General features: G+C 35.7%; 1 protein-coding gene across 1 annotated transcript in view; it reads right to left on the bottom strand.

The window, feature by feature from the left end:
• The window catches only part of GPC6 (glypican 6), a 1,190,656-nt gene that overhangs the window by 679,993 nt on the left and 486,176 nt on the right, over positions 1-24,487 (bottom strand). The window lies entirely within an intron of this gene.

Genomic DNA, 24,487 nt, shown 5'->3' with positions numbered 1-24,487 from the left:
GTGAGGTCCTGTTTTATTTCTTCTACAAGCCACCTGCATTTAGTAAGTCACTCCTAGGTCATCAACTTTTTGCTTCAAGAAAGGCCGCAGTTAAAAACTCTCAAGTTTTGAGGACAAGGTTTGAAGGCTGCCAAAACAAGAAATGGTTTTACTCCCTCTCCAGCCTCTCCATGCTTACTTCTTTTTCTAGTTGACTATTCAACCTGAAAAGCTAGTGAGCAATATAATTAACTCAGTGTGCTCTAAAAACTAATGAAAACCTTAGACATTTTAGGGAGCCTTCTGAAGCACATATCAACCAGAGGAGCCATGAGATGTTTTGTTAAATGTGATCTCATGCAGTCTAGGCCAATTAGTTACAATAAATGGCACAGAGCAGGGACTAGGCTCTGGGGGAGGGCCATGCCCGTGATATCTCTGCTGGGGAAGCAGGAAGATTATTATAAATCCATTCAGGAACTAATATGCAATGAAACAGCATCAAGGACATTTGTAGAGTTTTGTAATTTGATATTGAAAATCAAAAAGCAAGTGAGAGTGTGAGTGTGATTTATTAAGGTCAAATTGTTATTTTTTCCATCCAGTGCTATTTATAAAATAGCTAGAACATTCCTTAATATATTCAACTGTCTTGTTCCTCCTAAAAGCACTGTCTCCTGCACTTAATGAGTGTCTGCTATAGGAGAGGACCTGGTAGGAGTTTTGGGAGAGAAACCAGAGAAAGTTGATGTGAGCTCTGTATTCTAGCTGGTGAGGGAAGCCATCAAGCAACTTATGATGAAGTGAACATGTTATTAATACATATCTTACTTACAGAAAGATCACATCAGTGTACAGGTAAATGAGCAGGCCTGTATGACCAGCACCCAGGGCAAGAAGCAGAATATTACCAATGCCACAAACACTCCCTTCCCAATCATCAGGCCCCTGACTTCCAGCAGAGATTGTTAAAAATTTAACTTTCTGTAAATAAGCTCAGACAGAATGGATGCTTCAGTGTACTATTCTTATGTTTGTCATTGTTTATAAGATGTGTCCTTTTTTTTTTCTTTTTGCATATGGCAACTGTTTTTCCCATTCTTATTTCTGTTGGTATTCCACTGAAGGAATACACCCCACTTACTTTGTTATTCCATTTTGGGCTAATTTGAATAGTACAGCCATGTGCACACGTATGTAAGCATTTATGTTGAGTATATATCTAGAACTAAGATGGTTGAATCATAAGCTATGCTATATTTAGCTTTAGTAGATCCTGTCCAATCGTTTCCCAAAATGGTTGTACCGATTTCTACTTTGCTGTAAATTGAGAATTCCAGTTGCTCCTCAACTGCCAACTCTTGATGTTATCTAAGATGACACGTACCTTGAAAGACATAATGTTATTTTTCTCTTTTAGGCATTTGGATGAGTATACACTGGTGCAATTACTGAGGTTTTCATTGATACTTCTCTCATGACCAATGACTCCTTGTACCTTTATGTAAGTTTACTGCTGTTTGGATATTTGAGCTCACGGTACATTACAAAGGAGTATGTCAACATAGAGCCCCTAATGCTGTGAATCTCTTCTAGGCTGAACAAAAACAGATTGTGTCTATTGCTCCTCTGAGAATGTGGTCTGATGCATTTCCCAACCTTGATGGCTCTCTCCTGGACTTTTCTAGAATCTCAATGTCCTTGTAGACCATTGCCCACTGAATTTTCCTCTGGGTGTAGGTTAAGCTACACAGAGAAGAGAGCAGGACTCTATTTAAGACTATTAGACCCTCTATTACTATTAACAGATCAAGTAGCAAGGCAGATATAAGCAGTTCCATATCATCCTCTTACTTTGTTTCAATCAGCCTTTAAGGATTTATTATTTTTATTCTACTAATACTTAATACTTAGACTCTGCACTAATATAAAAAAAAAGCTGTACTTACATCTATTCATTCGGCAACCATTAATTGTAGACTGATTATGACTCAAACACTTCTCTGGATATTGCTGATCTAGAAAAGCAAAGTCCATGCCTCAACATACAATAAATTAATAAAGAAAATAAGCCTGGGCGTGGTGGCTCACGCCTGTAATCTCAGCACTTTGGGAGGCCAAGGTAGGCAGATACACCTGAGGTCAGGAGTTCGAAACCAGCCCAGCCAACATGGTGAAATGCCATCTCTACTAAAAATACAAAAATTAGCCAGGCATGGTGGTGGGTGATTATAGTCCCACCTACTTGGAGGCTGAGGCTGGAGAATTACTTCAACCCAGGAAGTAGAGGCTGCAGTGAGCTGAAATTGTGCCACTGCACTCCAGCTTGGGCAACACAGTGAGACTTTGTCTCAAAAATAAATAAATAAATAAATAAATAAAATAACAGATAAAATAAGGCTGGGTGTGGTGGCTCACACCAGTAATCCCTTCACTTTGGGAGTCCAAAGTGGGTTGATTCCTTGAGCCCAGGAGTTCAAAACCAGCCTGGGCAACATAGTGAGACCCCGTCTCTATAAAAAATAAAAATAAATAAAAATAAATAGTAAAAAAAAAAACATTTAGCCAGGCGTGGTGGTAGGCCTGTACTCTCAGCTACTTGGGAGGCTCAGGTCAGAGAATTACTTGATCCAGGGAGACTGAGGCTACAATGAGCCATGATTGGGCCACTGAACTCCAGTCTTACTGACAGAGCAAGACCCTGTCTCAAAAAATAAACAAACAAAACCAAAAAGATAATTTGAAATAGTGAGACCCTGAAGAAAGCAAATCTGCAAAAATGGATGAACAGTATTGGTACAGGAAATGAGAGTGCAATAATTTTCACAGAGGGTCAGGGAAGCTTCTCCACAGAGGTAGATTGAAGCTAAAACCCAAGTGATTAAAACCAAAACCAAAAATACCCCAGCAAGGTGTCGATGGGAGTGAAGAGGGTTTCAGTTGGAGGGAACAGCAAACGTCGAGGTCATAAGGACACAGTCACAGCAAATAGGCCAGAGGGGATATGGTCTATGAAGTATGCAGGAAGGAGGATGCCTGGTCAGGAATGTTTAGCAGTGAGTTCACAGAAGGGAGGCTTTGTAAGCCAGGGAGAGGAGTTCAGATTTTATAGTTGTAAAATAAGAAGACCAAGGAGGGCGTCAGACAGGAAAGTGACACGTCCTGATATTTAGTTTTAAAACAGGGTTGGCAAACTGGCCAAATGGCTGGCCATCAGTTTGTGTAAATAAAATTTTATTGGAATGCAGCCATGCACTTTCCTTCATCTGTTTGTGGCTGGTTTCATGCTTGGTTTTGTGGTTTCATGTTATAACATCAGGGAGGAGCAGATGTGATTGAGATAATATGGCCCACAAGCCCAAAACATTTATTACCTTCCCTTTAAGAAGATCACTTTGGCTGTTTACAAAGCATAAACCATGGGGAAGGGCAAGAGTGTAAGCTGGGAGACCACTCAGGAGATTATTTAGTGGTCCAGGAAAGAGATGATGTGGGCTAGATAGGGCAAATGGGGTGGGGAGTGATGAAATGTGGATAGATTGTGGGGAGATTGTGTAATCAAATCTATAGAAGAATTACAGAGAGAAAGAAGAAAAATGCAATATTCTGTAGCTGGTGGTCAGTTGAAGCTCTTCTACAATTCCTGAACAGAGTCCATATTTGAAAGCTGCCAACTTTACATGGTAAGAGCAGTATATTTTAGTGGAAAATATTACTATTATCTTCAGTTACACATCTCTCTGATTACAGTAATCGACTTAGGTGCTCCACAAAATAAAACCACATGCCAGTAGGTAAAATGCTTGCTTTCTCTTTTTAGTGTCACTGTGTCAGTAAATATTTGTTCCTTAAAACCTTTTTCCAAGACTGTCCCCAATATCCAATTACGCATAAAACAATGAGTAAATGGAGCCCTATCTATATGAAAATATCAACATATAAACTCCAGCTGATTTTGCAAACAAGACTTTTCTCTCATCAACATTATCCTGCAAGAAAAGATAATTTCAGGGAGCAAGTCCATTTGGGCATCCCTTACACTGAGCATGCTAATGAGGAGGCCATCAGCCCAAAGCCTCTTACAGGTGGAAGACATTAAGTTCTAGTCCTAAGGGGGTAGTTGTCCTTGTATTGGAAGAATGTGACTCTTGATGAATGGGAAGATGGAGGCCATTGTGCAGGGATAACTACAAAAAAGAAATTACTTAGCTAACCACAGAAAAATTCCAGGCAGGGGGCAGGCATTCCAACTGCCCATCCTCAAAAAGGTGAGAGGACAGAGGACACTGGATGATTCCCAAGGTACTTAAACAGGTTTAGAAAAAAAGTGGAGATGTTACAGATTTGCAGATCTACGTACATCTGACCTTAGAAGGGTAATGAAATTTTCTCTGACATACCCCGAAAGAAGGAAAATAGGATTTTAGATTAGGTTTTACAAACCCCTACTCTGTAATATGTGGACAAGGTCAACACATTTCAAAACTGTTTGGATGAACTTTTTCACATCTGGTTTGGGTTAGGAAGGTTATTGGCCAGGGAGTTTCAAACAAGGTGGAAACTTGAAGCCAATTTTATGGGTGTGAACTGAAACTGACAAAGAGCTATTTCAAACAGTCTGCTAGGAAACAGGGAGAACCTCTGAAAGGTCTGACATGAATGCACAGACGTAAATATGTCACCATGTTCGATACACGAATCAGAGAGCTCAAACAGTGCCACCAAGAAGAAAAATAAATAGCCTCCATAAGTGGGCATTTGCTTGATATATATGTGTGTGTGTGTGTGTGTGTGTGTGTGTGTGTGTGTGTGTGTGAAGGAAAAAGTCTTTATTTTGCATCTGACTGCATTTGTTGCCCTCCATGAAGTGAATGGTAGCTATGGATATCTAAATATAAATTGGGTGAACTTTAATTGGGCCACTACATTTTCAGTGGGACAAAATGAAAGCATTCTAATTAATGCAGACCCATTGTTAAAGTCTGTCTTGTTTTCTATTGGCCAAAAATTTACTGACTTGCTAGATTATCTAAAGAGATAAAATAAAGTGAATGTGTTTTATTCTCCATTCACCAAATTAATAGTGCATGTGTGGAAAACACTGATTTTCTTCTTTTTATTTTTGGTATTTTTGGTATTTTACAAATGGCTAGTTTTAAAAAGAACTCATCTATTAGATATAGATGCTTTGTTAACAAATTAATAGGGACAAAGAGGAAACATAAAGTACAACAACTTAATGACTCTAATATTGATGATTATTGGTAATTCACAGTCATGGGGCTGTATAAACTGTAAACTGCATCATGATGAACTGACCAAATCTTTACCAGGCATGGGGGCCCTCTGAGAAATCTACTCTCTCTATTTTTTTGGAGTAAAATTTTTTACTCTTTTTTATTTCAAGCTCTATAATCTAAATAACTAGATTTAGCAGGTTAGAAAGGGCCTGAGAAGCATTCTTTTGTTTATTTGATATTTCTCCCTCTAATTCTACTTTTAGAAGAAAGGGAGTTTCATAATAAGTGGCTGGCTTATTATGTTGGTTCTTGATAAATCTTTTTAAGGCCTTACAACCAAGAGTAAACTCAAAGACTACTAAGAGCATGAGATAAAGATGATTTTTGTCTTTGTGATACTTAAAAACAATTAAAAAACAGCAAGAACACTACATGGCCTTCTACCCAATAATGTTAGTTGTTCTTCCACTCACTGAATATTATTTGATTTTGCTCACAAGTTTTAAGGATATTTTAAATTTTGATTCTACTCTTCAAGGTGATTTTATAACTTTTTTTTTTTGAGATGGAGTCTCGCTCTGTCGCCCAGGCTGGAGTGCAGTGGCGCGATCTCAGCTCACTGCAAGCTCCGCCTCCCGGGTTCACGCCATTCTCCTGCCTCAGCCTCTCCGAGTAGCTGGGACTACAGGCACCCGCCACCACGCCCGGCTAATTTTTTGTATTTTTAGTAGAGACGGGGTTTCACCGTGGTCTCGATCTCCTGACCTCGTGATCCGCCCACCTCGGCCTCCCAAAGTGCTGGGATTACAAGCGTGAACCACCGCACCCGGCCTGGTAATTTTATAATTTAAAGTCAATTAAAAATGACTAAACCTGGCTTCTTTAGGTAAACAACGCAGGATTTAAGACTGAGCATTGAACTCTATAGGTTACATCATTATTAATCGAATCTTGCCTTTGAGTGCACAGAAGGCACTTTTTTTTTTTTAATGTTAGGTTTCACAGAGATACAATTAGTTTCATTCTCTATAGCACCTTAAATCCATGAGTGCAACAAGAGCAAACATTTTAGAGAAGATGATAAAATCGTTCTCATTTATACGGATGTAACATCTCTAAGGGATGGATTTCCATCATACTGCTATGAAATCAAGATAAATTGAGCATCAATGAATGATCACACCTTTAAAGTGATATGCCAAGGATGCACAATTTTAGGTAAATAAATCTCAGTAAGTGATCCAAAAGTATAACAAAATGTACCAGGGAAAAGAGATACGACATAATATTAGAGAAAAGATGTGTTGAATCTTTATTTCTCAGATTACTTTTAAATCTGGGCATTAATCACCAAAAAACGATCACCTAAATCGAAGTCTGGTGATAACAGAAATTGATGTCTTTGAGATCATGGCAAAATATAATTTCTCTGTTGTACCAGAAATTTTATTTAGAAACACTTCATTAAAACATATAAGATGAAGAATTCACTGTTTTTGCTTCCTGAAACAGAATCTCACAAGAAAGTATAAGATAGAAGTAATCAAACAGTCTAACCACAGGATTTGTTGATTCCATCAACAGAAATGATCAACAAATAGCTGTTGCTGAGAGTCACAGTATATTCAGAAGAACAAAATTACATGCTTTAATTTTGTTTAAATGATGAATCAAGAGCAACATTAGTAACAAACTCCCCCTAAAAGCAATACATCTTCAAACTGAAAGTGTGTACCTGTGATGCAAACCGAATCTACTATAAGCAACTGCTGTCCCAACATGGGAAAATTCAGTCAGGGAATCTGAAGCTAGCATGGCCAGCACCATCAGTAAAAGCTTATGAAAATAAATTATTATTTACTTGTAGTAAAAAAAAAATAGCCAATTAAACAAACTTAGCATCTCCATTCACCATTAAAAATCTTCTTTTAATTTTTTTCATGATGATATCTTAAGCCCTATAAATTACAGGTGCTTCACCCTTAGGAGTAAAACACAAATATGAACCATTCAAACACCTGAGCCTATCTCTGTTAAACCTTAACAAGATTGATCCAAATTGCCAGGAAAGACAGAGATCTTTATTATCAACACATACAACTAGGTTGATAGGATTTTTTGAACTAAATACACATTTTCCTTGCTACCTCTGACTTTCTCATTCAACAATCTTCTATTCCATGGATATCTCACCATCCTCTACACCAACACTCAAAAAATTTGTGAAATCTGGTTGCAATAAAAAGCCAGAAAATAGTACCTTTGTATAAAACTGCTTTGATTGACTACAGGTAGTAGATGAGGATGAAGAAGTGTATCAGTTATCTATGGCTGGATAACAAATGACACCAAAAGACAGCAGCTTAGAACAAGATTCCTTATGCCACAGTTTCTATAGGTCAGAAATTTTAGTGTGGCTTAGTTGACTCCTGTGGCTCTGGAATCCTCGCCAAGCTGCAGTTATCTGAAGGCTTGGAAGCAGTTTTTGCAATCTGATGTGAAATCATATACTGCTCCTTTTGCTGTACATCCTTCATTAGAAGTGAGTTGCTAGGTACGACCATCCTTAAAGTAAGGGGATTACAGCAGGCTGTGCACACCACAGTGCAGAGATCACGAAAAGCTGCATCAGAAACTGCCTCCCATAGGAAACATCAGCATCAAAACACAAGTAATGCATCCTGGGTGCTCCAGAACAAAGACTGGCTTTCTGCAAATATGTTATCTTCATCAGTAAAACCTGTAGCAATATCAGCTCTACCTACAACAATGCATTGTTGGTAGGTAAAAGAGGCAAGGGGATTTTAAAAAGTAAAGCATCCTTATATTAAAAAAGTAATTACCAAGATTATTGCCATTGAGCTAAATGTTGTCAAATAGAAATGTATGTTATGGGTTGAATGGTATTTTCCAAAAATATATGCTGGGGTACTAACCCCTAATACCTGTGAATGTGATTTTATTTGAAAATAAGGTCTTCACAGACACAGTCAAGTTAAGATGAGGTCATGGGGGTCTCAAGTGACAGGGAGTGGCTAATCCAATATGACTAGTGCCCTTATAAGAGGAGGAGAAGAGACACCCAGGAAGAGGGCCAGGCAATGACGGAGGCAGAGACTAGAGTGATGTCTCTATAAGTCGAGGAATAACAAGAATTGCAGGAATGGAACAGAGGGAACAGATTCACCACTAGTGACTTTAGAGAGAGCCTGGCCCTGTCAACATCTTGATCTCAGACGTGCAGCTATAGGAACCATGAAAGAATAAATTTCTGTTTTAAGCAACCTAGTTTGTAGTACGTTGCTATGTTAGTCCTAGGAATTGAATACAATATGTAAGTCAGAAAGCAAAGTAACAATTTTCCTGATGCTTCTTTGATATTTGAAATAAAAATCTTTATGTCAGCTTTATGGTGGCTCTTCAATGATAGGTAAACAGACAAATTACATTTATTAAAATAAGAGGATGGGGGTACTAGTAAGACTTAGGTCTTACTAATCTAAGGGCTAATACATACACTTCATTCCTTTAAATTTAACAAATTATTTTAAATACTTAAAAATCTAGTAAAATTTGGAAGTATTTGTCATATTACTCTTGTTTGGGTTTGATGCTGTTTTTGGTAATAGTGTCTCAATAATTATTTAGTTACTTAATAAATACTGGTGAATGAAATATAATACTGTATGTAGAGCCTAATTACAAGTATATATAAAAGGAACTTCTACATATAAAAATATTCAGGAATGATTAATGAAAGGTTAAAATGGCCATAATTGAAGGATTATTCTACATTAATATTATCCCTTAATCTTTAAACTTTCCTTTTTTGCATATTTACTATTTATTAAGAATACCATAAAATAATGTTATTTATTAAAGTACTTAAGTGAAGCTATTTTAAAATCATTTATCTACTATATATTGTCAAAAATTCCAAGACATTGAATAATGAGTAAAGCTTAGAGGATTATCTTAAATATTAAAAATCTTAAAACAGTACTTAGAATTTATCAAAGCAAATGCATATTCTAATATTTATTATTTTTCTTTTTCACCCTTTCCATTGGTGTTTTGACTATATGGCCACAAAAAATGCATAAGTAGCAAAAGATTGCCTTACCATGTGGATGTCACGATCAATATTATTAGACAGAAAGAAACACAGACACACATGTACACTATTAAGTTACTTAAAGCTGATTATCTCTCGATACCACAGACACATAAGGACTAAGGAATGATTTAATAGTTAAAATAGCAGTAAATCAAAACCACATTTAATAATATTTTTGCTCTTAGAAAAGTAAACAGGTGTGCTTTCTTGCAACTGTGCTGTCTGACTAAACACACGGGCAGAATTTCATCCTAATACTTCCAGCTGTGTTAAGACCATCTGTTCATCCTTTTTAATTTTAATTAATACTAGAGACTCTTTATTTCATTAATCTCATCAGAAAATCTGTGTTTGCATTTTGCCACACTTATGGATAAGAAGAAACAAGTCTGAAGTAATCAAAATTCTAACAATTCATCTCTTCTCTTAGTTTTACTTTAATCAGCTACTCTAAAAGCAAATAAAGTTGTTCCTTTTAATAATAATAGTTGTTTTCAGACTTTAAACCAACAAGATCAAAAAAGACAAAGAAGGGCATTACATAATGGTAAAGGGATCAATTCAACAAGAAAAGCTGACTATCCACCCAATACAAGAGCACCCAGATTCATAAAGCAAGTTCTTAAAGACCTACAAAGAGACTTAGACTCCCACACAATAATAGTGGGATACTTTAACATCCCACTGTCAATATCAGACAGATCAATGAGACAGAAAATTAGCAAGGATATTCAGAACTTGAATTCAAGCTCTGGACCTAGCAGACCTAATAGACATCTACAGAACTCTCCATTCTAAATCAACAGAATACACATTTTTCTTAGCATCACATAGCACTTATTCTAAAATCGACCACATAATTGGAAGTAAAACACTCCTCAGCAAATGCAGAAGAATGGAAATCATAACAGTCTCTCAGACCACAGTGCAATCAAATTAGAACTCAGGATTAAGAAACTCACTAAAAACTGCACAGCTACATGGAAACTGAACAATCTGCTCCTGAATGATTACTGGGTAAATAATGAAATTAAGGCAGAAATAAATAAGTTCTTTGAAACCAATGAGAACAAAGACACAATGTACCAGAATATTTGGGACACAGCTAAAGCAGTGCTTAGAGGGATATTTATAGCACTAAATGCCCACATGAGAAAGTGGGAAAGATCTAAAATTGACACCCTAACATCACAATTAAAAGAACTAGAGACGCAAGGGCAAACAAATTCAAAAGCTAGCAGAAGACAAGAAATAACTAATATCAAAGCAGAACTGAAGGAGATAGAGACAGGAAAAACCCTTCAAAAATCAATGAATCCAGGAGCCGTTTTTTGAAAAGATTAACAAAATAGATGGACTGCTAGCTAGACTGAAAAGAAGAAAAGAGAGAAGAATCAAATAGACACAACAAAAAACTGATAAAGGGGATATCACCACTGATCCTACAGAAATACAAACTACCATCAGAGAATACTGTAAACACCTCTATGCAAATGAACTAGAAAATCTAGAAGAAATGGATAAATTCCTGGACACAAATACTGTCCCAAGACTAAACCAGGAAGAAGTCAAATCCCTGAATAGACCAATAACAAGTTCTGAAATTGAGGCAGTAATAGCCTACCAACTAGAACCAGACAGATTCACAGCCAAATTCTATCAAAAGTACAGAAAGGAGCTGGTACCATTCCTTCTGAAACTACTCCAAACAATAGAAATAGAGGGAATCCTCCCTAACTCATTTTATGAGGCCAGCATCATCCTGATGCCAAAACCTGGCAGAGACACACACAAAAAAGAAAATTTCAGGCCAATATATCAGATGAACATCAATACAAAAATCCTCAATAAAATACTGGCAACCCAAATCCAGCAGCACATTAAAAAGCTTATCCACCATGATCAAGTCGGCTTCATCCCTGGGATGCAAGGCTGGTTCAACATATGCAAATCAATAAATGTAATCCATCACATAAACAGAACCAATGACAAAAACCACATGATTATCTCAATAGATGCAGAAAAGGCCTATAAAATTAAACATGGCTTCATGCTAAAAACACTCAATAAATTAGGTATCAATGGATCGTATCTCAATAAGAGCTATTTACGACAAATATGCAGCCAATATCATACTGAATGGGGAAAAGCTGGAAGCATTCCCTTTGAAAAGTGGCACAAGACAAAAATGGCCTCTCTCACCACTCCTATTCAACATAGTATTGGAAGTTCTGGCCAGGGCAATCTGGCAAGAGAAATAAATAAAGCTTGTTCAAATATGAAGAGAGGAAGTCAAATTATCTCTGTTTGCAGATGGCATGATTGTATATTTAGAAAACCTCATTGTCTCAGCCCCAAAATTTCTTAACCTGATAAGCAACTTCAGCAAAGTTTCAGGATACAAAATCAATGTGCAAAAAACACAAGGATTCCTATATACCAGTAATAGACAACAGAAAACCAAATCATGAGTGAACTCCCATTCTCAATTGCTACAAAGAGAATAAAATTCCTAGAAATAAAACTGACAAGCGATGTGAAGGACCTCTTCAAGGAGAACTACAAACCACTGCTCAAGGAAATAACAGAGGACACAAACTAATGGAAAAACATTCTGTGCTCATGGATAGGAAGAATCAATCGTGAAAAATGGCCATACTGCCCAAAGTAATTTAAAGATTCAGTGCAATTCCCATCAAGCTACTGTTGACTTTCTTTACAGAATTAGAAAAAAATTACTTTAAATTTTATATGGAACCAAAAAAGAGCTCGTATAGCCAAGACAGTCCTAAGCAAAAAGAACAGAGCTGGAGGCATCATGCTACCTGACTTCAAACTATAATACAAGGTTACAGTAACCAAAACAGACTGGTCATGGTACCAAAACAGATATATAGATCAATGGAATAGAACAGAGGTCTCAGAAAAATACTACACATCTACAACCATCTGATCTTTGACAAACCTGACAAAAAAGGGAGTGAGGAAAGGATTCCCTATTTAGTAAATGCTGTTGGGAAAACTGAAACTGGACCCCTTCCTTACACCTTATACAAAAAATAACTGAAGATGGAATAAAGACTTAAATGTAAGACCTAAAACCATAAAAATCCTAGAAGAAAACCTAGGCAATACCATTAAGGACATACGAATAGGCAAAGACTTCATGCCTAAAACACCAAGAGCAATTGCAACGAAAGTCAAAATTGGCAAATGGGATCTAATTAAACTAAAGAGCTTCTGTACAGAAAAATAAACTATCATCAGAGTGAACAGACAACCTAAAGAATGGGAGAAAATTTTTGCAATCTCTCCATCTGACAAAGGGCTAATATACAGAATCTATAGGGAACTTAAACAAATTTACAAGAAAAAAACAATTAACCCCATCAAAAGTGGGCGAAGGATATGAACAGACACTTTTTGAAAGAAGACATTTAGGCGGCCAACAAACATATGAAAAAAAGCTCATCACTGGTCATTAGAGAAATGCAAATCAAAACCACAATGAGATATTATCTCATTTCCATTAGTATGGCAATCATTAAAAAGTCAGGAAACTACCAGTGCTGGAGAGGATGTGGAGAAATAGAAACGATATTACACTAATGGTGGGAGTGTAAATTAGTTCAACCATTGTGGAAGATAGTGTGGCAATTCCTCAAGGATCTAGAACTAGAAATACCATTTGACCCAGCAATTCCATTAGTGGATATAATGCCAAAGAATTATAAATCATTCTACTATGAAGACACATGCATACGTATGTTTATTGCGGCATTATTCACAATAGCAAACACTTGGCACCAACCCAAATGCCCATTAGTGATAGACTGGATAAAGAAAATGTGGCACATATACACCATGGAATACAATGCAGCCATAAAAAAGAATGAGTTCATGTCCTATGCAGAGACATGAATGAAGCTGGAAACCATCATTTTCAGCCAACTAACACAGGAACAGAAAACCAAACACTGCACATTCTCACTCATATGTGGGAGTTGAACAAGGAGAACATACGGGCACAGGGAGGGGAACATCACACACCAAGGTCTGTCAGGGGTGGGGGGTAAGGGGAAGTATAGCATTATGAGAAATATCTAATTACATGACTGGTTGATGGGTGCAGCAAACCACCATGGCACATGTATACCTATGTAACAAACCTGCACATTCTGCACATGTATCCCAGAACATAAAGTATAATTCAATAATAATAATTAAAAATAATAGTTGTTTTCTATAAACTGAGTGAAATCAGCATCATGTTATAAAAGAGATGCCAGGAATTATTAGGTGTATATTTAATAGATGATGCCATTTTTATCCACATATATTCATTCCACATGACTTTTTCTTCCCCTTCTTTTTGAAAACTCAGTAGTAAGGGTTACCCACTGTGAAGTCATTTACATAATATTATAATTACATTCAAGGACATTCAGGTAGATTTTATTTACACACCTACATATTTATTTATTTTCCAATTTATTTACACTTAAATCAGAATTTTAAAAGTAGATTCTAATTTTAAAAACTAAATAAATATGCTTTCATTATGAAGGTAAACTGGACCTTTTATTTATAGAATAACTAGAGTACTCGAGTTGAACTATCGGCATTAAAAAGTAGACTTTTTTTCTGGTCTTAAGCATTCAACTTTTTTGTTACACTGTGTGTGTATGTGTGTGCACCCATGCGTCACTTAACAACAAAGATGTTTTGAGTAATGCATCTTTAGGTGATTCTGTCCTTGTATGAACATCATAGTGTGTACTCACATAAACCTAGATGGTGTAGCCTACTACACACCTAGACTACATGGTATATAGCCTGTTGCTCCTAGCCTGAAAACCTGTACAGCATTTTACTGTACTGACTACTGTAGTCAATTGTAACATAATGGCAAGTATTTGTGCATCCAGACACAGAAAAGATACAGTAAATATATGGTATAAAAGATAAATAATAGTATACCTCTATAGCGCACTTACCATGAATGGAGCATGAAGGACTGGAAGTTGATTTGGTGAGTCAGTGATTGAGGGATGAGTGAATATGAAGGCCTAGGACATTACTGTACACTACTGTAAACTATAAACACTGTACATTTAGGCTATACTAAACTTACAAAGACTTATAAACTTTCATCAATAATAAATTAACCTTAGTTTATTGTAATGTTTTTATTTTATAAACCTTTTAACTTACTGACTCTTTTGTAAAATCACTTTAAACACAAAAACATTGTACAGCTGTACAAAAATATTTTCTTTCTGTATATCCTAACTCTATATTCTTTTTTCTATTTACTTTTTTTTACACTTTAATTTTGTTTTTGTTAAAAACTACAACACAAACACACAGATTACCCTAGACCAACACCTGGTCAGTATCATCAATATCACTGTCCTCCACTTCCACATCTTGTCTCACTGGAAGGTCTTCAGGGACAAGACTTGAAGCTGGCAAGAAGCTGTCCTCTCCTATGACAATAATGCTTCTCCTAGAAGACCTCCTGAAGGACGTGCCTAAGGCTGCTTCACAAGTAACTTTTATTTTTTGTAAGTAGGAGGTGTACACTCTGAAATAATGATTAAAACATAGTATAGTAAATGCATAAATGAGTGGCATAGTAACTTACTATTTTCAAGTAGTATGTACCGTACATAATTCTAAGTCCTATACTTTTATTATACAACGGGCAGCAGAGTAAGTTTGTTTACGCCAGCACCACCACAAACACATGAGTAATGCACTGTGTTATGATGTTATGATAGCTATGAGTCACGAGGGGATATGAAAGTTTCAGCTCTTTTATAATCTTATGGTACCTCCATCATACATGCAGTCCTTCATTGACTGAAACATCCTTATTCAATGCATGACTGTAAATGATATCTAGAATAGACAGGGCTTCTCAAACTTTAATGTGCATACAGATCACACCTGGCAATCTTATTGAATACATTTCCAATTCTGTAGGACTGAGTGAGGCTTGAGGTTCTGTATTTTTTTTGGTTACACATGCATTATTTAATCCTCATGATATGCCAATGTAGTTTAAAATAATCACCATTCCCATTTTGCACATGAGAAAATACAGAATTTAAGTAAAATGGTTCATAATCGCATAGCTTACAATTAAACTATTTCTCATATATTTCATATTCTCAAAACTGATATCTTTGTTTTCAACTTTTATTTTAGATTCAGAGGATATACGCATAAGTTTGTTACCTGGTTATACTGTGTGACGCTGAAGTTTGGGGTATGAATGATCCCATCACCCAGGTACTGAGAATAGTGCTCAGTCATTAGCTTTTCAACTGTTGCTTCCCTCCCTTCCTCCTTCCCTCCCTTCCTCCTTCCCTCCCCTCTTTAGTAGTACTCAGTTTCTATTACTGCCATCTTTATGTCCTCAAGTACCCAATATTTAGCTCCCACTTACAAGTGAGAATATTGGTATTTGGTTTTCAGTTCCTGCATTAATTGTCTTAGGATAATGGCCTTCAGCTCCATCCATACTACTGTAAAGGACAGGATTTCATTCTTTTTATGGCTGTGTAGTATTCCATGGTGAATATGTACCATATTTTCTTTATCCAGTCTACCGTTGATGGGCATCTAAGTTGACTCCATGTGTTTGTTTTTGTGAATAGTGCTGTGATGAACATATGAGTGCATGTGTCTTTTTGGTAGTACTGAGATAGAAATTCAGCAGAACTAGTTTCCAAGACAACAGGTCACAAGACCCCACCTAGAACCAAGATGGCAGAAAAACTGACCTTCACTGCTCCTTATATGCTAATTATACTGTATTTCCATAGTAAAAATATACCCCCGTCACCATGACAGTTTTTGTTTACCATGGCAACCACTGGAAAAAGCCCTACATGATAAAGAAAAGGGACTGTTCCCTGGTTCCTGGAAAACAGTGCGTCTTTCCATGAAAGGCTTATGAATAACCCTCCCTCTAATTATGCATATTAAACATAGTAACACTGCTGACCTAAGACCCTCCCAGCATGTCTTCTCTCCAAGACTGCCTTGCTCCATCTGTGGAGAAGCACTCCAATAAACTTCACTTTGGCTTTCTCCTTGTGATTTGCTCCTAAATACTTTCTTGTACAAAATCAAGAACCCATCTCCCATGACCCCCTCAAGGACCAAGGGTCTGTCCAGCATCAGTATGATTTTTATCCTTTGGATTTATACCCAGGAATGGGAACACTGGGTCAAATGGTAGCTCCCTTTTAATTTCTTTGATAAATTTCCAAACTGCTTTCCACAGTGGCCAAACTAATTTATATTCCCAGCAACAGTGAATAAGCATTCCTTTTTCTCTGCAGTCATGCCAGCATCTGTTGTCTTTTGACTGTTTAATAATAGCCATTCTGACTGGTGTGAGATGGTATCTCATTGTGGTTTTGATTTGCAGTACTCTGAAGATTGGCATTTTTTCATAGTGACGGGCATTTTTTCATAGGTTTGTTGGCTGATTATATCTTCTTTTGAAACGTGTCTGTTCATGTGTTTTGCTCATTTTTCTAATGGGGTTATTTGTTTTTCATTTGCTCAATTGTTTAAGTTTCTTATAGATTCTGGATGTTAGACTTTGGTTGAATGAATAGTTTGTGAATATTTTCTCCCATTCTGTTGGTTGTCTGTTTACTCTGTTGATGGATTCTTTTGCTGTGTAGAAGCTTGATAGTTTAATTAGGTCCCAATTGTCAATTTTTGCTTTTCTGTTGCAATTGCTTTTGAGGACTTAGTCATAAATTCTTTCTCAAAGCTGATGTACAGAATGGTGTTTCCTGGGTTTTCTTCTAGGGTTCTTACAGTTTGAGGTCTTATACTTAAATATTTAATCCATCTTGAGTTAATTTTTGTATATGGTGAAAGTTATGGGTCCAATCTCATTCTTCTGCATGAGATTCTGCCTTTTTAATGCTCTCCCAGGTGCTGTTAGAGCTGCTAGCCTGAGATACCACCTTCGTTACCAAATATGTAGAATAAGTGTTGCCGATATTAAAATATCATAAACTGCTATAGTTACATGAAGTTTACATTAAGTAGTATTAAACAGCTCATTTTTTTTACAAATAGGCAATTAACATCACTAAATATAGAATTAGAAGTTATTTTTAAATCAATTCCAGAATGACTCTCATTTTCTAGTAATGATATAAAATCATAAAGTATGTACTGTACAGAAGAAAGTAGTTCAAGGTTGCAGTGAGCTATAATTACGCCATTGCACTCCAGCCTGGGTGACAGCACAAGCTGCTGTCTCCAATTATAAATAAATAAATAAATAAATAAATAAATAAATAAATAAATAAATCCAAAATAAATATATTTGTACGTGTTATTCTCTCCCTTTTTTGTTTCTGACATTGTTATTTATTTTTCTCGTCTTTATTCTTAATTAGTCTTGGCAATAATTTGTCTATTTTATTGGCTTTTTAAAAGAACCAGATCTTGCTTTATTAACAACTTTACTTTGTTGTTTTCTATTCATTCAGTTCTGCTTTTATGTTATCTCCTTTCTACTTCTTTAGGTTAATTTTTTCTGCAGCTCCTAGAGTTTACTACTTTGCTCACTTACTTTTAGTCCTTAGTGTTTACTAGTAATTGCATTTATTGCTAAATTTTTAATCTTAATATTGAATCCTATATTTTGGATAAAATGTGTTTTTGCACCTCTATTTCTAAAATGTTAAAATTTATGTTTTTAATTTCAGTTTAATCAAAGAGCCATCCAGATACATCTCTTAAATTGCTAAGAGGTTTTTAATAAATAAATACATAAATATATATTTATTGCCAATTCTTTTGAAGTGAATATATAATTTTATTATATTTTGATTGAAAATACATTCTGTATGTTGCCTACTTTTAGAAATTTTTTTTGAAATGTGGCTTAATACATTAGCAATTTTTAAAATATCCTATTATCTTCTGAAATATATATTATTAGCAGTCTTGTCCTAATATTTTAGGAAATATAAATGGAATTGATTTTGTTCCCCAGGAAAATATTTGATTGGTGCAAAAGTAATTGTGGTTACTGTCATACTTAAAAAAAATGGCAAAAACTGGTATTAATTTTACACCACCTAATATAAATTGGGTAGGCATACATAGAAGAGAAAAAAAACAGGACAAAATATATCAGAAATATTGGAAAGAAAAACTACACTCCATTTAGGACTCCCCCAAAATTATTTTAATAGGTAAATTTGATCATACATATAAAGGGCACAGTCTTCTATTTTATTCAAGGTGTTCAGGTAGGAAAAGACAGGCAGACTTGATAGGCAAAACCATCATTTGATCAGATTATTATCACTTAATAAATTAGGTACTCAAAGCCAAAACCAAATATTGATACACAGGGGACAGGTGAGGACATACTTTATATTGATTTTCCCACCCTACTGATGTGTGCTACCTCCCTGCATTTCATTAACTTGGTCTATTTGGGGTTCAATGTTTTATATTTCATATGATTGCCCTGTTATGATAGTTTTTAATCTGAAAGGACATTTCTGTCTCATTCTTTCTCAATAGTGTCTTGGCATTTTTGCACATTACTCCATATATTTTTTAGTGTCAACTTGGTGAGCAAATCATATAAATCATAAGGATTTGCATCTGATAAAATGCTGCTATATGAAAGAGGTGATAGAGTGGACTATTTCTTAAATATTGTGAGACATGGTTTCCTGTGCTCCTTGACTCTTGAAAGCAGAGCCTGGAACATAGGCTGCCATGCAAGGATTTTCCTTTGAAAAGTGATGCCAAGTAGCAAGAGTGAGGGAGGTAGCATGCATCAGTAGGGAGGGAAAATCAATGTGAAGTGTGTCCTCCAGTTAGTCTACACAGCGGGCAACTCGGGCTTGATCCCACCATGATCCTCTAAGGAACCATGTATAATGTACTTGTGAATTGTCTGACCAAGAAACAGAAGAGGAGGGCATTTTTTCTCCAATTCTCACAATCATGGGTTGCCATTTTAAATGTTAGTTCCTGTCCCTTTCCAGGCTATGCTTGGGTGAATAAAGGAAGATGTCTTGCCAGTATCCAGTGGTCTTGTCAGAAATGCCCTGGGGCAGAAAATTAGAGCAGAATAGTGCAGCTAAGGAAGCTGACACTTGGTTTGACTTAATCTGGTGGCTAGAATAAAAGGTGCATTAGAGGCCAAGAATGTCCAATACAGAACAACTGGAGATTCTTAGACCAAAAAAAAAAAAAAAAATTTTAAAAGACATTAGATGGGATGACATATTTATGTCTGATTTTATCTATACCATGACATTATGCTGGCTTTCTGAATGTGCTATGGTTTGGCTGTGCCCCCAAACAAATCTCATCATGAATTATAGATCCGATCATTCCCACGTGTCCTGTGAGAGACGGCAGTAGGAGGTAATTCAATCATGGGGGCGGGTTCTTCCTGTGCTGTTCTCATGATAGTGCATAGGTCTCACGAGATCTCACGTGAGGTCTCACGAGTTCCCCTGCACAAGTTCTCTCTTGCCTGCTTCCATGTTCATCTTCCACCATGATTATGAGGTCCCCTCAGCCATGTGGAACTGTGAGTCACATCCAGAAACTCAGAAACAGCTACACAAGACCTTGAAAACATTTAGTTGGAGTTTTAATGTCAAATCTCCTTTCAGATGTATCGTATTGTCACCTGAACTTGGAAGGCTTTACTCCTTATCTCTAGCCTATCACTTATAATTTCTCAGCATTGTTTTAGCTGTACTTCATTAATCTGTAATAAATTTAAACATATGGTCATATTCAGGTAATTTTAATAATTTGGGGCAAAGGTGGAAAAAGAATGAACAAGTTATGAACAGAAATGCTTTCAGTCTTCTAATAAGTAATTCATTTTTAACATTGAGGATATGATTATATTGTTTATCTTAAGGTGTTTTAATTACAATTTATAATTTGCCTACCTTCAGGAGTACTTAAGTTATGCACAATAAGCATGTTTACACATTTAGGAAAATAGGTTAGTTTAATTTTCAACGTTAGAGGCTATTACTTAACAAAATTATAATGGTTCAAACCCTTTAGAAAATTCTACACTATAATTTCTGTAAGTTCCTTCATACAGGCCAAATTTTTTTTGGGGGGGCGGACTTTAAATGACAAATTAATTTACACAAGGCAAAAAACTGAGGAATAGTCAAATTTTAAGAAGAAAATAATAAAATATTTAGAATGATAACTTATAGGAGCCAGTGGACAGATAAGGATTCCTAATAGACGAGATGAGAAAGCTGGCTCTGTTTCTTGGAACACCATTGTGTTTTTCTCTCCTACACATACCATTATTGGTATACACATACACATCATATCTGCCTGATTCACTACACAAGATGTGATATCTTGGACAGATCTGGCAGGATGAACATGCAAAATACGTGAACTAAATTTCCCAACTCTTAGTGCTCTGTACCAAGATACCCTTGTGTCATTTAAAGTCCACCTGAGGTGCTATCTTTTAAATTACAGATATGCATACTATCTTTAATAGTAATCCTCTGTGGAGTTCACTAACAATATTAGAGATGCGTTTACTTTTGTTCAAGAGTATTACAATAATTTCTTCTTTACCAGACCAATTTTTAATTACTTCAAATATGTTCATGTAATTCAAAATATGCATTCAAGAAAAGAAGCCCTTCAACAAAAAGGATCTCCCTATGTTTGTTTCCTAGAATACTCTACCCATGAATGTAAGTATTTCCACTAAAAATGAAATTGAAACCATTCATTCCAATGGTCATTTACAAGCAAGGGGAAGTAAGCTATGTAAACCCTTGTAATTGATGGACCTTATGTATATAGCCTTTCTGAGTGTGCTTTTAATTATTTTTGTTCATAGTCCCAAACTGTTATTTATAATATTTTCTGTTAATAATTTGAAAAATATGCTAGCACTTCCTGATGGGAATCTGGTTTTTAACCAGCCAAGTGTAAACTAGTCAAATCTTTTCTCTGTCAATTAACTAAGAGAACAGCATCCAAAATAGGCCTGACACTAAAAGACACTTAGTGACACTATTTATCGTTAACACTGTTGAGTAAACCCAAAATCCCAGTTTGGAGATACACAGTGTATTTGTTCCAATAATGATGAAACACCTAAGAATCTAAATTTGTTTCTGAATTTCCTGTTTTCATTTTAAAACAAATTATGCTCAGCTGCACAAACAAAGTAATTGATAACAGAATTTCAGTAGGAAGAAAGAATGTTTTCAGAAATATGGAAACCTCTCAAGAGAGAAATGTCTAATAGCCATAGCAGAATTGTATATTCAAAAGTCATGGAACTAAAGGAACTTCAATATAAAAATGTCATTTGCTAAGAATAATGCTGCCTAATTCTACTTTAAAAGCAAAAAAATATGAAAGGTTATTACCAAGAGGGTGTTAACCAGATGTTCTCAATCTCTATACGGAAGGAATGTCTGTAACTTAGATGGAAGGCAGAACAGCCACACACAGAAGGTTATTAAGTCTTGGGAAGGTTAAGAAGTGAAGATGTGAACAGTATTTTAAAGATTAATTAAATTTCATCTATCCATGAAACTTTAGGTTGGAAGAAAGACAGGCTAGATTGATATCTACCTTATAACCTACTTTCTTTCTTGTTTTATGAACGACTTGCTTTAGTAATATAATAAGTAACATGCTAAAGATGGCAATGGAAATTATTTTCTTGGTTGCAAAATAATATTCTCACTTAATTTGTGCATCTTAACTGGGTCTACATTGAGAAATAATGGGCAAGATATCCTTCAATACATCGTATATAATGACGTACCTTGGAGTCAGAAAGTTGTGAACTCAAACTCTGCCCTTTTCTCACTGTGTGGCTTGGGCAATTTGTTTAACTTTGAAGATGTGTTCTGAAACCTAGCAAACACAAATGTTACTAATGAGCTCAGCATCACACCTGGGAGGAGCGAGTTTCTGTCACTAGTTTCTAAGTTGGTTTCCCTAGTTGGATTGGATTCCATGAGGGCAGTAGCATCTTTTACTGAAGTGTCAATCTTAGTGGCCTGGCTTACCATAAATATGCTTTGAACTCATGTTAAATATCTGTCATTGTTAAAAAGACAGTAGTAAAACTGTGTGCCAATGAATGTCTGCCAAAAATCCTTATGAGAAAGGAAATTCATATGCACACTGTGAATTGGACACTCATAAAGAGGAATAATTTAATGTCACTTAAAAACAACACAATCTTCAGTAAGTGAATATCAGAAGATAACAGCAAAACCTCAAAGGCTGATAAAAAGTCCAAAGTCATTGCTGAAAGATACCTCTAAACACAAGAAAATTTAATAAACTGAGCAAAATGCCATTTGAGCCATTTGTAGTATTTTCTATCTTTGCTAAGTTGCTGGGGTAAGGCAAATGTGATTCTCTGCCAGAAGATAATTGCCAGAAACAGGCCCAAAACCTCCCAGGGATAAACAAAGATACGCCAGTATATTGAAAATTTAAAAGAAAACTAAAATAAAACAAAATATATGACATGTTTTTTCCTGTTGAGTACTATACGTTTAAAATACAATATTTTATGTACACATACAAGTGCTCACATATATGTTACTTAAGGGAAATCTTGTAAATAATTAGACTTGTTCATGAAATAAGCTTATTTTCAAAATATTTATAATGTTTTCTGCTAAATGAATGATATCATTATTGTTTGATGTTTATTCTTCAACATGATGTATTAGTAATATTTCTGTATAATATTAAGATAGGTGAGCTAACATCAAAATTAATAGGAATTGGACATTAGCCATATCATGTACTGATTCCTCCTTTGGATGCCATATATTATTTCCGTTTGTTGATTTTATTACTGGCTATAAACTCCTAATTATCAGAATTATGCCTAAGGTGGCAAAAGTGTGATTGCCAGAACATATTGGAATAACTCAACTGTGATATGGACATCTTTATACCAGATCATCCAGAAGAAAAAAAATACCATTTAGTAAAACATAATCCTTAAATGTGCTACTCTTACATATTGCAGAATGACGAATCTAAAAATATCACAAGAAATAAGAAATAAAAGAAAGGTCTCCACTATAAGATGCTAGCTATCTTTCTTTCATTAGTGTAGGTATTTCCGCTTCAGGCAAACCCTTGTTATGCAGAGCAATCTTATCCTGGTCTAGGAACACCTGGATGTACAGTCCAGAGATTGCCTTGATGGGGACAGGAGAGCCTACTTCATTTCTTAGGAGGTAGAAACATTTGTTTTAGATTTATCATTACTAGAAGTATTCATGTGCCTATCATCCAATTTTTCTTGAAACACTATCTTCACCAAATGGAATATGCTACTAAGTAGTCCATAACACTCAAAGCTGTATTAAAAAAAAAAACACATTTTTAAAATTTTTAACTTCAGAGGTACAAATGTAGTCTGTGTCATGGGGGTTTGTTGTAAAGATTATTTCATCACCCAGGTATTAAGCCTAGTACCCATTAGTTATTTTTCCTGATCTTCTCCTTCCTCTCACCTTCCATCACCCAAAGAGCCCCAGTGTGGGTTGTTCCACCCTATGTGTCCATGTATTCTAATTATTTAGCACTCACAAACATTATTAGCTAACTCTAACTAAGGAAATGATAGATTTTTTTTAATTTGAAATTATAGGTAAGTATAAAGAAGAAAATTACTGTCAAGCCTATCCCCAAGCAGATAATGTTAGGAGGAAATAGAGAACAAAAGCAGCAGAAACGTTGTTTCTATAGCTCCTGGTCACATCTTCACCACTTGACACCTACGTCGCCCACTTCACTAGAGAAGGCCCACACACCATGAGTTCAATTCCCTCTCATCTTGTCTACTCTCAAGGCACGTTCTGAAGGACCGTTGTTTATGTCTTGCCAAATTGTATTCTCACTAGTCTGTTACCACATTTGTCTCTCCCACTAGGCTGTAAGCTCCTAAAGAGCAAGAGCTGCATTTTTTTTTTTTTTAATATCCAAAATCTAATTATAGTGACTGGCAAATATTAGATTCTCCATTATTAAACTATTGAATGGATGAATGAATGACTGGACCCCAACTCCTGGGTTCTTTAAATAT

This window comes from Hylobates moloch, unplaced genomic scaffold (genome assembly GCF_009828535.3).
Source record: "Hylobates moloch isolate HMO894 unplaced genomic scaffold, HMol_V3 SCAFFOLD_4, whole genome shotgun sequence".
Lineage (NCBI taxonomy): Eukaryota > Metazoa > Chordata > Mammalia > Primates > Hylobatidae > Hylobates > Hylobates moloch.
This window is presented reverse-complemented; position numbering and strand designations above follow the sequence as displayed.